Source organism: Phascolarctos cinereus, unplaced genomic scaffold (genome assembly GCF_003287225.1).
Source record: "Phascolarctos cinereus isolate Bilbo 61053 unplaced genomic scaffold, phaCin_HiC Scaffold_3;HRSCAF=262, whole genome shotgun sequence".
Lineage (NCBI taxonomy): Eukaryota > Metazoa > Chordata > Mammalia > Diprotodontia > Phascolarctidae > Phascolarctos > Phascolarctos cinereus.
The window spans coordinates 15,876,468-15,892,858 of NW_027555736.1; the positions used below are offsets into that span (position 1 = coordinate 15,876,468).

Sequence of the window (16,391 nt, forward strand, 5' to 3'; positions counted from 1 at the left end):
AATCATTTAATCTCTCTGACCTTCACCGCCTTCATATAAAATGAAAAAAAATGGTCCAAGTGAACTAAAACTTAGTACCTAATACCTGATCTAGGAGCGTGTAGCAATAGAATTTATAGAAACTTATTTTGTCATTTCCTCTCTCTTGTCTTTCCAGCTACCCTCCCCCAATACACACACAAAGACCAGCTCTATGAAAAATTATAATTTTTTTTCCTTTTCATTCCTCAATTCCCCTAGTTTTTCTAGCTCTCCTGTAAGATGTTTTTTAAAGGCCTCTCAGTATCTCCTTCCCCAGAATCTTCATTATTAGAAAAAAAGTGTGATAGAATTCATTTGCACTAAAAATGAATTATCTATCCTTATGAATTGCTTTGCCCAGAAATATTTGAATTTTACTGGAACTCTGTAAGACTTGGGAATGAATCTTTAACTGGATTGATTTACTTCAGCTGGCCAACAAAAGTGATATTTGGAGGACTTAGGAGCTCTTCCTCCCAATTCTCCCTGACATATAATTTTCATTTGTGCTTAATATGACTACGTAAAGCTCTTCCTGCATTGGTAATATGGTGATCTCTATCAAATGGCTAAGCTTCCGAAGTGGGCAACTGTTTTCAGTTATCAGAGAGGGGTCTGATTTGAGTTCACTAATGCTCATTTGTCAGCTACTGAAAGTGGATTTGCTAAGGGAAGAAAGACTGAGGGATGTTATAAAATCATAATACCAATCAACATTTATATGATTTTTAAAATCTGCAACATTCTTTGCATACATTGTCTTCACTGAAACTCATAACAAATTGTGGTGCAGGGACTAGAGACATTCCTATGTCTTTTTTGAAGAAAAGGAATAGGGGGTGGAGCAGCTAGATGGCATAGTGGATAGAGCACCAGCTCTGGATTCAGGAGGACCTGAGTTCAAATCTAGCCTCAGACACATAACACTTACTAGCTGTGTGACACTGGGCAAGTCATTTAACCCCATTGCCTAGCCCCCCCCAAAATAAAAAAGATAAGGAAAGAGTCCCAAGAGGGTCTTGCCAAAAAGTAAACAGCAAACAATTGTCAGACCCAAGAATCAAGCCTCAGCCCTTCTCTACTTCCAGCACTCTATGTTCTATGCCAAATTTCTTGGTTTGTGGTAGGTACGTAATTGTGAAATTTGAGCTTTTTTGTTTCTTACAGGCAGACAACAAAAGTTATATGAAATTTGATGCAAGGTCACTCAGAACAAAGTAAAGAACAATTGTAGTTTGTAAGAAAAGGGTGTGCCTAACCCTGATTAGTTTGTGTTAAATTAATTTAAACCAGGAAAGAGTGTACAAGTGTGTATATGCCTGCAAACATGCAAACACACACACACACACACACACACACACACACACACACACACAAACATGTTCCTTCCAGTACTAATTTGCCATCACTCACTGCAATGATGAGTTTATTGAAAATGTTTCCCTACTTTCAGTTGAAATTATTCCCATTTAAAAATAATAATATCCTCAAAATTTTGTACTTGGGAATTCCATTGTAAGTTACCTTTTAAGGTTCAAACTTCAAATACTTTACATGGACCCATTTTTGTGTTCATATTATGAACATAAATGACTATATCACCTGGTTTCCCATTTAAATTTTGATTATGATTCACATATAAAAATAAGGTAGCATTGACATACGTAATTTCCTAAAGACAGAGAATGGGATTTCAGAATGAAAGTGAGCACAGAGAAGCTGAGGTGTGTTTGGGGGTAGATAGCTGTGGTTGTTGGATGGAAAAGTATCACATAAAAGGATCATGGGAGTAGGACAAGATTGACAGCCCTGGTGCCAAAGGAAGAGGCAGAAGCTGTTCACAGAGACAGTCAAAAGGAATGATGGATTTTTGAATGAGGGAACCATTCATGCCAGGGAAACTTATTCTCCTTTATGGGAGGGTGAAATAGGGAAAAGAGTGGATGCAGGTAATACAGCCTATAGAATCTATTTTAACTTTAGCAAAGTACTTAGCACAATGTCTCAGGAATCTTAATTAAAATTTAGTTCTAAATGGATTAGGTTTTAACATTCTTCCTGGGATTTAAATTGGTTAATGAAATTTTGTAGTCAATGCCAACATATCATGATAAGAAGAGGTGTCAAGAAGGATGTGGAAGACATAGGTGTTAGGACTAGTCTGGCTTAATTTTTTTTTAATAACTATTTTGTGGGCCGGAGGAGCAAAAGGATAATTGAATTCAAGGCAGGCGTGTGTTTGACAAGCATCATTAAAAAACAAAAAATTAAAAAAAGACACAGAGAGGAACAGCAGTTAGAATCAGGAGGACTTGGTCCAAAATCCTGTCACAGATAAACTAGCTGAGCACCTATGGACAATTCCCAGAAGTCCATGGTACCCTGGGCATTTCTGAAAGTCTTTAAGTAATACAGTAGTGATTGATATATGTATGATGAGAATTTCCCATCAGCCAATCTCCTGTGTCAACGAAGTAAAAAGTCTAGGCCAATTATTTTTTTAAAGGCAAAAGACACAACTAAGAATGAAAATATTCTGTGAATGAACGAATGAAAAACAGAGAAAAAACAGAAACCTAAAATAGCATAAACACATACAAATTCATACATCTACACACAAAATACTGCAAAACACTGCAGTGGAGAGAGCATGAGATTTAGAGTTGAAAGAGGAGAAGCTTGAAATTTGTTTGGGCTGCTTGGTACTCGTGTGACCTTAGCCAAGTCGTTTGAATTTTCTTTCTCTCAGTCTTCTGACTGTAAAATGAAAGTTTTAGACTAGGAAAGATATTCTTAACTTGGTGTCTACAAACTTGGCTTTTTTAAAAACAATGATAATTGCCATTTGAGTTCCTTTGCAATCTTCTATATTTTATTGTATACATTTAAAAATATTATTCTGAGAAGGGGTCTAGAGCCTTGACCAGATTGCCAAAACACTCCATTGCCACACACACACACACACACACACACACACACACACACACACACACACACAAAGAAGACCCCATAGACTTTAATGTCCCTGAGATCCATTTATGTGTAGGACCTTGATATTTAAAGTCCTTCCCAGACAGGCTCCAGCTGAGCGTCCCAGATTTACCCCTTTGTGCATTGTCTGTTCCTACCTAACTGACTTCCATGCTGTAACTGGACATTCCATTTCCTACTTCCTTCCAGTCTTTGTATCCCAGAGCTTAGAACAATGACTTGTTTGTTTTTGTGAGGGGAGTAGAATATAGGTATCTCCCAATAAAGAACTCCCTCCCTCTCTCAGTATGGATTGGTACATCTGGGAATTGTCATAGTAGAGAGTGTTCTGGGACAGTTTAAGTGACTTGCCCAGGGTCACAAAGCTATCAGAGGAAGGATGTGAGCCCAGGCCTTCCTGACTTGAAGATTTAGGCTGCTTCTTGCCTGATATCTAGCAAGCAATTAATAAAAGTTTATTGGATTGGAGAAATCTTATTTAATTCTTAAATCATGATATGACTATTACTCAATTATATGACTTGCTGATGAGTAAGATGGAATAATAGAAGCTTTTAATATGAAAAGAACTTTGTGAGGGTGGGGTGTGTGTGTGTGTTTATGAGTTATAAGGATCATCAGAATCATTGCTTACATGAAGTAAAGACCGTGGGAAGCCTTCCTCACCTAACACAGGCTGAATTCAGAATTTCTTTAGAGGCATGAAACCTACTTTCTATGTCTGTCTATTTCCTTTTCCGTGTCCCTACTCCTCCTCCTGGTAAATATAGGGGTTGGAAAAGAAGGAGGACAGACAGCCAGGACGAGAGAAGGCACCACTATCTTACAAGAAGAAGTCTACATTAGCCACAAATTGGGCCTGCTTGCTAAACTTTCTATTTCTAGACCGTTTTTGTTTTTATTTTGCTCAGACAGTTCCCCTTGCAGGCATGCCCTGTCACCTCATTTCTTATGAGTAGAACACCTGTTTTCTTCCAAGTGCCACCTGCCTGAGCCTCCACTCAGGACCTAGTGGTCTCCCACTCCAAAATGAGGTTCATGTTTTGTATATATTTATGTTCATGTTTGTACCTAGTGTCCTCCCATTATAAGCTTCAGGGCAGAGACTTATTCATTACTTTCAATCCTCTGCATTTAGCACAGTGTCTGGCACATAGCAGGTGCTTAATCAATGCCTGCAGAGTTCAAAGGGTGAATCACATAAAAAGAAAGGAGAGGTAAAGAGAGGGAGAAGTGGGTTGTTAGTAGGGTTAATCCATTCATTTGGAAGTCCCCAGGATTCTTGGCTGGCTTTTAGCCCTTCATAATTCTGGCTGATTTTGGAGTCATCAGGTAATTGGGGAATTGTATTGTTATTACTTTTATTTTATTTTATTTCATTTTTTTTGGTTAGGCAATGGGGTTAAGTGACTTGCCCAGGGTCACACAGCTAGTAAGCGTTATATATCTGGGGTCAGATTTGAACTCAGGTCCTCCTGATTCCAGGGCACTGTGCCACCTAGCTGCCCCTGTATTGTTAATACTTTAACAGCCACCTCTGTCGGGCTGTTTCACAAAGTTCTTTTCATATTAAAAGCTTCTATCATTCCATCTTACTCATCATCAAGTCATATAATTGAGTAATAGTCATATCATGATTTAAGAATTAAATAAGATTTCTCCAATCCAATAAACTGATTTATTCAGAAACAAGGTTAGTCAGCAAGGGAAGCCAGGGTAAGAGCTAGCTAAAAGGGGCAGAGCTAACTGGATGAAGGGACAGATCTCTCCCATTGACCAGAGAAGAGCAATCATTTAGCTCAAGTATTTAGCAATAGCTCATTGTAATGACATCAGAGGACCCTTCTTTCTTGACTGGGGAATCAGGAGGGGAAAAGGAAAGCGTGGTGATCCGTGTTCCTGCCTCTGTGCCTTTCAGCTTTGGAACGAGTACATGGACTGAGGCTCAGGACAGAGACTCCCTGCACTTGCTGTGTGAAGCATCTGGATGATGCAAGAGTCAGTCAAAAAGGCAGTCCAAAAACAATTATCAAGCTGCTACTATGTGCCTGTCCTTGTGGTGAGTGCTGGGAAGACAAAGAAAGGCAAAAATAAAAATAAATAAACACGATCCTTGCTGTCAAAGAGCTCAAAGTAATAGAGCTAAAGGTTTAGCTAGAAGTCTGCAATTGGTAAATGATCCCAAAGCATAGAAACAGTGTGTAAGGTTAGGCCACTACGGCTTCTGACACAGCATGGTAGCCAAAATGACACCAAACTTTAGGCCAAGTATAAAGAGCTGGATGGTTCTTAAGAGAAGGCTAAGAGGGGGCAGTTAGGTGGTACATTGGATACAGAACCATCCCTGAAGTCAGGAGGACCTGAGTACTAATCTGACCTCAAACCAAACACTTGACACTTGCTAGCTGTGTGACACTGGGCAAGTCACTTAACCCCAATTGTCTAAAAATAAAAGAGAGAGAGAGAGAAGAGAGAGAGAGAGAGAGGAGAGAAGAGAGAGAGAGAGAGAGAGAGAGAGAGAGAGAGAGAGAGAGAGAAAGAGAGAAGGGTAAGAGTAAGACCGTGACTACTCCGTAGTGGTATTTGGGCCAGGCTAGGTGGAAGCAAGGGAGAGTTCTGAAATCTTGAAGATCCTGTGAAAAATCCACAGAGACCTAGGGTGGTGAAATAAACAGCTATACTCAACAGATATTTGTCCTACTTCTGTATTCAATGAGGAAAAGAGTATTTATCATTTTGATGGAATGCATTTCATGACTCACAGAATTTCAGAGACGGAACAGACCTTGGAGGCAACTGAATACAACCCAAATGTAAACAGGACCCCTATTTGTAACACAGCTGACAAGAGCTCATGTAACCTTGGTTTGAAGACATTGAATGAGGGAAATGGAGGCCTAGTGGACAGAGTGTTGTACTTGGAGTCAGAGAGACTTGAGTGCAAATGCTACCTCAGGAACTTACTAGGTGTGTGACCCTAGGCAAGTCACTTAAATTCTGTCTTCCTCAGCTTCCTTATCTGCAAAATGGGTATAACAATAGAATCTACCTCACAGGATTGTTGTGAGGATCACATGAGAAAACATGTATATTGCTCCCCAAAACCTAAAGCAATATATAAGCACTATTTTATTATCCTTATTCTTATTCTTTTATTCTTTTATTATTATTATTCTTTTATTATTATTATTATTATTCTTTTATTATTATTATTATTATTATTATTATTATTTATTATTATTATTATTATTATTATTATTATTATTAGGAGGAGGAGGAGGAGGAGGAGGAGGAGGAGTATTTTCTCAAGGTCATCAACTCCCCTAACAGAATGCTTCGGCAGCTCGGTGACAGTGAATAGAGTGTCGCCTAGATGCCCTGAGGAATGATTTAACTTTACAAAATAATTCATTAAAGTATCTGCTGGAAATCATTTTCAGCTTCCATGCTGAACTCTTAAACCTTCCCCCGTCTGCTGTTCTTTCTAGATTCCTTACCCCGATGGATGCTGATGTTATCTTCATGAACTCCTGAGACTCACTGCTCAGGCTTGGCTTTTCCCATGCTTCTGAACTCCTCCACCACAAACATTTCCCCAGTCCTGTCTTAATTCTCATACCATTTCCCATTGGTTGCCAGCATTCAAATTCTGACCCTTGTTGACTCTTGATTAGAGGATCATAATAGCTTCATAACTGGTCCCTTTCTTCCTAGTCTCTCCCTTCTTCAGTAAATGAACCCTTTCGTGGTACAATACATAGAATGCTGTATTTGAAGTCAGGCAGGCCTGGATTCAAATCCTGTCTCTGATACTTACTAGATTTGTGACCCTAAGCTTTCTGCCTTTGATTTTCTGAGCTGCATTTTCCTAATCTGTAAACTGGGGACAATAATACCTCAGTGACTTCCTCCCAGGTTATCTAGATGGAGATAAGGGATGTAAGCACGAATTACTCTTTCAAGCTTTCATGGAAGCCTGCCCATAGCTCCAAGTGCTCCTTTCTTCTGATTGCACTCTATTTAACTTTTTTTCACATAATTAACTCAAAAGAACTGCTACTATGGCTGTTTGAGTAAACTTACCCCCCTACTAAACTGGCCTGGTCCCTGAAGGATTTGTCAGTGTCATTATTTATCTTCATATTCCCATCACTTAGCACACATCACAGTTATCTAGTAGGTGCCTGATAAGTATTTGTCCAATAAAATAACTAGAGGCCATTCTGTGCCCACATATGCTTGCAACCACTTTGCTAAGTAGAGATCATTTCCCATAAGACTAATGGATCATAGTGTACATTCATATAGAAAGATGAAGATCAATGAAACACTTTGAAATGTTGTCATCCATATCCTAGACATATTCAGCAGTATGAAAACCCTTTGCATCTCTTTCTTCCATGGGGCTCAACATCTCTTAGAGATGGTCCCAAAACCCTTAAGTTTCACAAATACTCTTGGCTTGGCCCCTAACATCATCTAGCCTACTCCCATCATTTTACAGGTAAAAAAGAAAAAAACAAAACAAAACAAAAAACCCCCTGAGGTCCAGAAGGTCAAGGAAGTGACTCTTCTAAGAGGATGAATGTGCAATAGATGTACAATAGATTAAGAACTTATTACTGAAAAAAGTATTATATGAAAAGGGAAGGGCAGTTAGATGTCGCAGTGGATAGAGCACAGACCTAGAGTCACAAAGAACTGTGTTCAAATCCAGACTGAGACAATTACTAGCTCTATGACTCTAGACAAGTCACTTAAGCCTGTTTTCCTCAGTTTCCTCATCTATAAAATGAGCTGGAAAGGAAACTGGCAAACCATTCTCATATTTTTGCCAAGAACAGTCGGACACGACAAAAATGACTGAACAAACAACAACAATGTAAGATGGGAAAAACTCTTAAGCATGCCATAATATCCCCATTAATGATTGGTGTGTAGGTAATGGGGGCAGAGAGGAGATCGGGAAAAAGTCCCTGTAGGAAGTGGCATCTGAACCGAGCCTTCAAAGACGCCAGGATATTCAGTGACAGAGGTATTAAGCATGTGATGACACTGAGGACAGTAACGCTTCTCTGAGTATGGCCAGAACCACATTAAAGTAAAATTGGAAATATTTAGCAAAAAAAAAAAATAGATACTGTAGAAAATAGATCATGTCAATATTTTAAGTGATTATGCAACCTGTAAGGCACCTTGCATGGTCTAGTGACCCTTGTTTACATTTCAGTTTAGCAATACTTGTCTAAGGGGCAGAGTTTGGGATGGAGGTTTTGCAAGGCACGGAGGCCAGCTTGTACAGAGGCATCGAAATAGGAGAAATGTCCTATGTAAACCAAGAAGACCTGTTTGGCTGGAGAGTAAAATGTGGAAAAGGCAATAAATAGTATGAAGACCTCTATGTCTGAATTGAGTCTTGGTTTATGTCTTCTTTCTATTTCTTAGTATATAATATTTCTCCATTTGCTATAATAACCATTAAGATCATAATCTCAAAGATATCTATATATTTGTTTACACAAATATGTGGACACAAACATATCTGTGTACGTTTAAATATATATGTATGTGTGTGTGTATGAGTGTGCATACACACATATATAGGTACAGAGAAATATATATATATATGTAGAAAAATGTGTGTGCATATTTGAAGGGACAGAGAGAAACAGAGAGAAAAGACAAAGCAAGCAAGAAATTAGGACAGGAGGACAGGGCAGGAGAGGACAAGAGAGGAAGGACATGCATTTATGTTCTTGGGAGACAAGCTAAGCTCTAGAAGACTTTGTAAAGCAGGTGGAAGAATCACTCCTACATTAACTAATCAGCGATGTTCCCATTTTTCCTTAGACAATGGCTACCTTTAAAGTTCTTTTTTCTTCAGAAAGGGTAATGGACCATCAATAAAAATTCAGAGAACTGTCGCGTTTTCCATTAGTACAAAGGTCTGGCTAATTCTGACTTTGCGTATAATTTGTCGACATCTTAAATGAATGCCATTGTGCACTACAGTTGAGATTATCAACATCTATAATTTTCCTCCTACTCCATGAAAGATGTTGCTATGATTCCTTTACCAAAAACCGACTCTGGTGCCACATCTAAAAATTATGGCCTGAAATATTTAATACTTTCTAGGCCACTGAATTTTTTTTTAATTAGCTTTTTAAAGTAATACATGAACTCATCACTATGGACCTTTGTTCCTTACAGACAGGGTTCTCGGACTAACGGTGCTTGGTGACCTATTAAAAGAAGAGAAATCTCCCTCCCCCTGGTAAGACTTACTAAAAGAGTAATTCTGGGGTGATGAGCCACATCAAGATACTCCAGCCACTATTGGCTAGTTCATCGGGACTCCTTCATGGTATCATGCAAAGGGCAAGTGTCGGATTGTTCTACTTTACGTGAGTCTGTAATAAAAAAATCTCATCAAAGATCCCAAGTCCAGAACAGGTGGTTCTGTTAACATAGCTTGCCTCTCGACTGGACTACCAGAATACTTGGATCAAAGAGGTATGACAATAGGACCTTACTGTTTGGGAATTATGGGTAGTGAGCCAACCCCACGTTGACCCACTGACTGAAGGCAAAGAACCTAAGCAGAGAAAGTGAAATTCATGCCACTGAAAAAAGTGCCTGTAAGCTTAGTGTCCCTCCCTCATCTTTAAACGTTCTGATTCTGCCAGACCTACAGCTGATCACTGTAATACTGAGAATGATAACAATTTCATAAACAATATCAACCAACTAGATAATTAATCAACAGATATGTATTCTACGCAAAGCACAGTGGAAATCACTGGGGGTATAAGACAAAGGTGATATATTGCCTGCCCCCAAAGACCTTGCATTCTATCAGGGGAGACAGCAAATATATTTATTGGTATATAAAAAATAGATACAAGGTGATTGGGGGGGGAAGCAATGGGAATAGAAGCTGGTGTAATTAAGTAAGTTTTACAGCAGAAGGTCAAGTTTGAGCTGAGTCTTAAAGTGATATAGAAAGTATAAGAAGTGAAAGTGAGGAAACAGCACATTTCAGGTATGGAGGAGCATCAGTACAAAGGAATGGAGACAAAAATGGAGCCTCTATGAGGAAAATTAAGGCCAGTTTAACTAAATTATAGGGAATATGAAGAGAACTAATATTTTACATGACTGAAAAGGTAGCTTGGGGCTATATCCTAAAGTACTTTAAATGGGAAAATCAGCAGTTTTTAATTTGTTTCTAGAGGCAACAGGGAATCATAAGAGTTTATTGAGAAAGAAAATGATACAGATAGACCTGTACTTTTGGACCATCACTATTTCCAAAAGTGTGGATGGGGAGATTGGAGCTGTGCAAAGAATGGCTTGAAATGAATAGATATTTAGGGCAGGGAGGTCAATTAGAAAATTATCAAAACAATGCAAATGAAAGGGAACAGAGATCTGAAATAGGTAGAGAGAAGAGAGAGGGGAAAAGATATAGATCAGATAGATGTTAAGGAAGTATCAGGTTACCAGGCGGATATCAGTGGGATGAGTGAGAGTGATGATTTAAATGATAATGGTGCTCACAACTGGACTAGGGAAGTTTAGAAGAGCAAGGTTTGGGGGTGGGGAGACAATAAATTCTCTTCAGGACATCATGAGTTTGGAAAGCATGTAGAACAACAAACTCACTTCCACTTCCAGTAGCCAAGATGGTGGAGTAAAAAGGTAGTTGCTCTCACCCTCCCCTATCAACATCTGAAAACCCAGAAAATATCATCAGAGAAAACAAAGTACAAAACCCTGGAACAGCTGAACTAGGAGAAAGACAGGGAACAGCAGTGCAGCAGCCCAGCAAACCAGTCTCCCAGTGCCTCAGCAAAAATAAGGGAAGCAGCACTACAAAGGGCCCCAGGCGGATAAGCACCCTGCAGCATTCATCTGAAAGGAGCTGAAGAAAACAACCTAAAGTCTTCCTAAAGTCCCAGCCTTCCTAACTCCAACTGAACACCAGGTAAGCTGTCAGAACCTTACAGCCTCCAACTGTCAACCAGGAGGAGATCCTGAAGCCCAGATGGTAGAGCAGGACCTCCAAGTGCCTCAGTGAGGGTGGGGGAACCAGTGGAAACCAGCTCAGAAAACCACCAGGTGGCTTGGCACTCTACCACAAAGGAATCTCCCAATGCATTAGCAGAAACAGGGGAGACAACACTGCAGGGGCCCCAGGCAGAAAAATACCCTGCAGCACCCATCTAGCTGAAGAAAGCTAAAGGAAAGGAAAAGCAGGCAACCTAGAATAGCCTAAAAGTTCCACTCTAGCATGAAGTAAGCTGCGAAAGCCTTACAGCCTCCAAGTGCCAACATAATAGGCCCCAACACAAAAAGCCAGTGACCAAGACCAACACTCCCAACACAAGAATCTTGGGTCAGTTCCCTCTGTTTCCCAGCAGAAGAGCTCAATCTCTTTAAAGGCCAGGGAATAAAGAAATCATAAGTAAAAAGAAACATACCATAGATTCACATTATGAGAAGGGTGGAGATCAAGACTGAAATTCGGAAGAGGACAACATTGTCAACAAACCCACATATGCAACATCAAAAGGGAATATGAACTAGTCTGAAGCCCAAAAAGCCTACTTAGAAGAGCTGAAGAAGGATTTTAAAAGTCTAATAGAGAGGTAGAAGAGTCCTTAAAAAGTACAATTGGCCACTTGGAAAAAAAGTACACTGAAGAAAACAAGTCCCTAAAAAACACAATTGACCAACTGGAAAAAAAGTACACTGAAGAAAAGAAATCCCTTAAAAATACAATTGGCCAATTGAAGAAGGAAGTACAAAAACTAACAGAAGAAAACAATCTGTTAAAAACTAGAATTGGACAGATGGAAACTAAGGACTCTAAGAGAGAGCAAGAATCAGTCAAACAGAAACAAAAAAAAAAAAAATGGATGAAAACATAAAATAACTTATCGGTAAAACAACCGAACTGGAAAATCAATCCAGGAGAGACAATTAAAAAATCATTGGACTACCTGAAAATCATTATGAAAAAAAGCCTACACAGTATATTTCAGGAAATCATAAATGAAAACTGCCCAGAAGTCCTAGAACCAGAAGGTAAAATAACCATAGAAAGAATACCCCGCTAACCACCTGAAAGAGATCCCAAATTGACAATACCAAGGAATATAATAGCAAAATTCCAAAATTGCCAGATGAAAGAGAAGGTGCTTCAAGCAGCCAGAAAGAAACAATTTAAATATCACGGAACCACAGTCAGGATTACCCAGGACCTTGCAGCTTCTACATTAAAAGACCACAAGGCTTGGAACATGATATTCCATAAATCAAAGGAGCTTGGGTTGCAGCCAAGGATCAACTACCTTGCAAAAATGAGCATAATTTTTCAAGGGAGGAGATGGATATTGAATGAAATAGGGGAATCCCAAACTTCCTCATAAAAAGACCAGAGCTCAACAAAAATTTGATCTTCAAGTACAAGATTCAAGAAAGACATAAAAAGGCAAATGGGACAGAAAGATACAAAATGTTGTTAATAAGGGCGGACTGTTTACATCCCTACAAGGGAAGATGACACTTGCAACTCTTGAGAACTGTATTGTTATTATATCATGTTAAAGGAGGATACATAAAGGGGGTGGATATTAGTTGACTTTGATGTAATGATAAAAAAAAAATCTAATCAAGTGTGTCAAATGGATCCAAGTAAGAGGAATAGTCTGATCTTAGAAAACGTACTGAGAAATAAGGAGGCGGACAAGGGTTAATTACATTACAGGAAAAGACAGAAAATCTTATTACAGCAAAGGGAAAAAAGGGAGGAGGGTGAGCATTATTTGAGCCTTGCTGTCATCAGATTTGGCTCAAGAAGGGAATAACATAATCAGGTATGGAAATCTAACTTGCCCTATGGGCAGTAGGAGGGAAAAGGGGGAAAAAGGAAGGGGGGATGGAAGGGAGGGAAGAAGCAGTGAGAGGGATAATAGAAGGGAGGAGAGACTGAACAAGGCGGTGGTCAAAGGCAAAGTACTTATGAGGAGGGGGGAAGGGAGAGAGGAGGAAGAAAAGCATAAACGGGGGAAAAGGATGGAGAAAAAGACACAGATAGTAATCATAAATGTGAAAGTTGAATCATTATCTTTTTTTTCTCTTCTGTTGAGTTTTGTTTCCTCTTTCTGATGGTTCCTCCTATTGGTTTTAATTTTTACTTACAGCTTCACTAATGTGAAAATATGTTTAATAGGAATGTAAATATATAGCCTATATCAGATTGTGCACCATCTTGGGAACGGTGGTGGGGAGGAAGGGGGAGAAAAAATTTAAAATCAAAAGCATATGTGATTATTGATAAATCAGAATAAATTAATAAAATTAAAAAAACCAATAAATTCAAAATATTAAAAATGTAGTTAGTGATGTGAGACTGGAGCTCAGAAGACAGAATAGGACTGAACATCATAGACTTTTACATGATAAGCATAAATTATTATCCCTATAATATATATATATATATACATTATATGTAATATATTATAATATTGTTATAGTATTATATATTATTATAAAGTATTACCATATTATAACAATGTAATTTAGTGCTATGTTAAAATATTAATACTATGCTATTATCATAATTAGCATTAACTAATTAAACCCATGAAAATTTATTGGGTCACCTTTAGGAAGATTGTAGAGACAGATGAAAATGGGAACTAACATATATTTGGAGAATATGTAAAATTAGGTGACAATTAATGGATGATGAGTCAGCAAATAAGACTTAAGAGGAATGCTCATATAGGTAGGAGAACCAAGAGACAGGTGTGTTACAAAACTATGTGTGTGTGTGTGTGTGTGTGTATGTTTGTGTGTGTGTACTATAGACATATATTCACACCCTATATATCACGTGCATTGTATAATATGCATTATATATGTATGTACATGTGTGTATGTGTGTATATGTGTGCATATATATATGTGTGTATATATATGTATATATATATATATACACATTATATAATTTCATCCTCACAATGACTTATTATGTAGGTGCTATTATGATCCCCATCTTTATACATGAGGAGACAAATTCAAAAAGCTCAACACACCTGGATTCAAAAGTAAGTGTAAAAGGCAGGATTCATATCTTGGTACTCCCTGAAAAACTATTTCAAATTACATTCGTGCTGTTCTCTCAAGAATATTGGGATGATTGATTATGTCTTAAGTCATGGAAGATTTAATTAGCTTCTTTTGAGAGAAGAGATTTTTTTTTGTCATATCTTTAGACCTTAACTTCCCATTACAGTGCTGAGCCTATAGTAAACAAACAATAAATGTTTGTTAATTAATTGATTGATAGATGAATGCTGTTGTTTAAGAAACTACCATCAGGATTCTTATAAAGGTTTGCTTCTATAAACACTCAATTTCATTCTACTCTGGAATTTAGGAAACCTTTTGATGTAATTATTTATATCTATAGAAAGAACTTCATTGAAGAAATTCTCTCCTACTCCTCCATTAAAAGATGTATGTCAATATATTAAAAAAAAATATTTATAGCAGCTTTTTTTTTTCTGTGTCGGCAAAGAATTGGAAATTGAGACGATGCCCATCGATTAGGGAATGGCTGAACAAGTTGTGGTATATGACTGCAATGGAATACCATTGTGCAATAAGACACTGATGAGGAGGAGGGGTTTAGAAAACCCTGGGAATACTTGTATGCACTGATGCAGAGCCAGGAAAACATTGTACATAGTAACAACAATATTGTAATGATGATCAATTGTGAAAAACTTAGCTACTCTGATCAATACAATGATCCAAGACAATTCCAGATGACTCATTGATGAAAAATTCTACCCATATCCTGAGAAAAAATTGATGAATTCTGAATGCAATTTGAAACATTTTTTCTTTATTTATTTTCCTTTTTTTTGCAACTTGGCTAATACGAAAATGTTTCACAAGATTTCACGTGTACAATGGGTATCATATTGTTTGACTTCTTAAAAGAGAATCAGGAGGGAGGAAGAGAATTTGGAACTCAAAATTTTTTTTAAAAAGACTTTTTAAAATAAAAACAAATTTAAAAAATAATCTAATAATGGTACTGATATGTGAGGAATTGAGATGGTACCCCTGAGATAAGAATTAATAGACCAAGATAGCTGATTAGACCATCTTTTCTGTATACAATTGATTCCATATGTTAGTTTTTGGTTACAAAGACCCAAAAGAGAATCTACGTCCTGGGTCACTGGAATGGCCCATGAGGAGAAATGGGAAGGGACTAAATAAAGCAGCATCTCCAACTTTTTTTTTTGGTTTGGCTTTTTATACACATATATCCTTGTCATCATCAGCCAATGAAACTGGGACTAAGGAAAGGAACGTTTGTATCTTGTGTTCTTTCCCTGCTACAAGGAGCACAATGTCTCTACTCAGGGAGGACTTAGAAGGTGGTATCATCACCTCATTCACCTCCATAGAGTGCTTATTCATTCCCCAGGGATTATAAACTAGACTCATTTCTCCCAAAATATAAAACCTATAGGAAAACTATTTATATTTGTATTACTGTGCAAATACTCTGAATATAAAGCTATAATCAATGGGGACATTTCAGGAATGGCTTCCAAACTGAAATGGCAGGTTAGTAGCTGGTAAGATGATATCCTGGAATGCTCTCCTTTTCCTCCTTGGGTCTTAGGGTTATTGATCTGTAAAGGAAAGCAATCTCAGAGATCACTTAATCTACTTCTCTTTATAGATGAGGACACTGTGCAAGGAGTCATCATCACTTCTTCTGCTTATTCTTTCTTTCCTCCTTCTCCTCTTTCTTCTTCCTCTTCCACTTCTCTACATCTTCATTCTTCTTCTACTCTTCTTATTTCTCCTCTTCCATCTATAGAAGAGCCTAGATTTCTGGGCATTCAGGATATAATGCAGCATTAATTGTTATAAAGCTGCAAATATAACTGAGATTACTTTTTGTTTCTTTGTGATGTTTTTTAAAAAAATATCTAAACTTGATTTTAAAAAATATCTTAAAACTTTGCATCTCAAATGAAAACAACTCCAAATGAGCACCTCACACCAAGCAGATTTGCTAATATTATAGAAAAGGAAAAAGATCTGTGTTGGATAAGATGTGGAAAAATTGGGATAATATTACACTAATGAGTTGTTAACTGATTCTACTATTCTGAAGAGCAAGTTGGCTCTATACCCAAAGGGCAATCAAATTGTGTATACCTTTGATTTAGCAATACCACTACTAGGTTTGTATCCCAAAGAGACCATAAAAAAGAGAATAGGACCTACATGTACAAAAAAATATATAGCAGCTCTTTTTGTGGTGACAAAAAAAT

At 37.8% G+C, this 16,391-nt stretch overlaps 1 protein-coding gene across 2 annotated transcripts in view; it reads right to left on the bottom strand.

Annotated features, from left to right (window-relative positions):
* Positions 1 to 16,391, bottom strand: part of PCDH15 (protocadherin related 15) — a 1,495,046-nt gene that overhangs the window by 406,473 nt on the left and 1,072,182 nt on the right. The window lies entirely within an intron of this gene.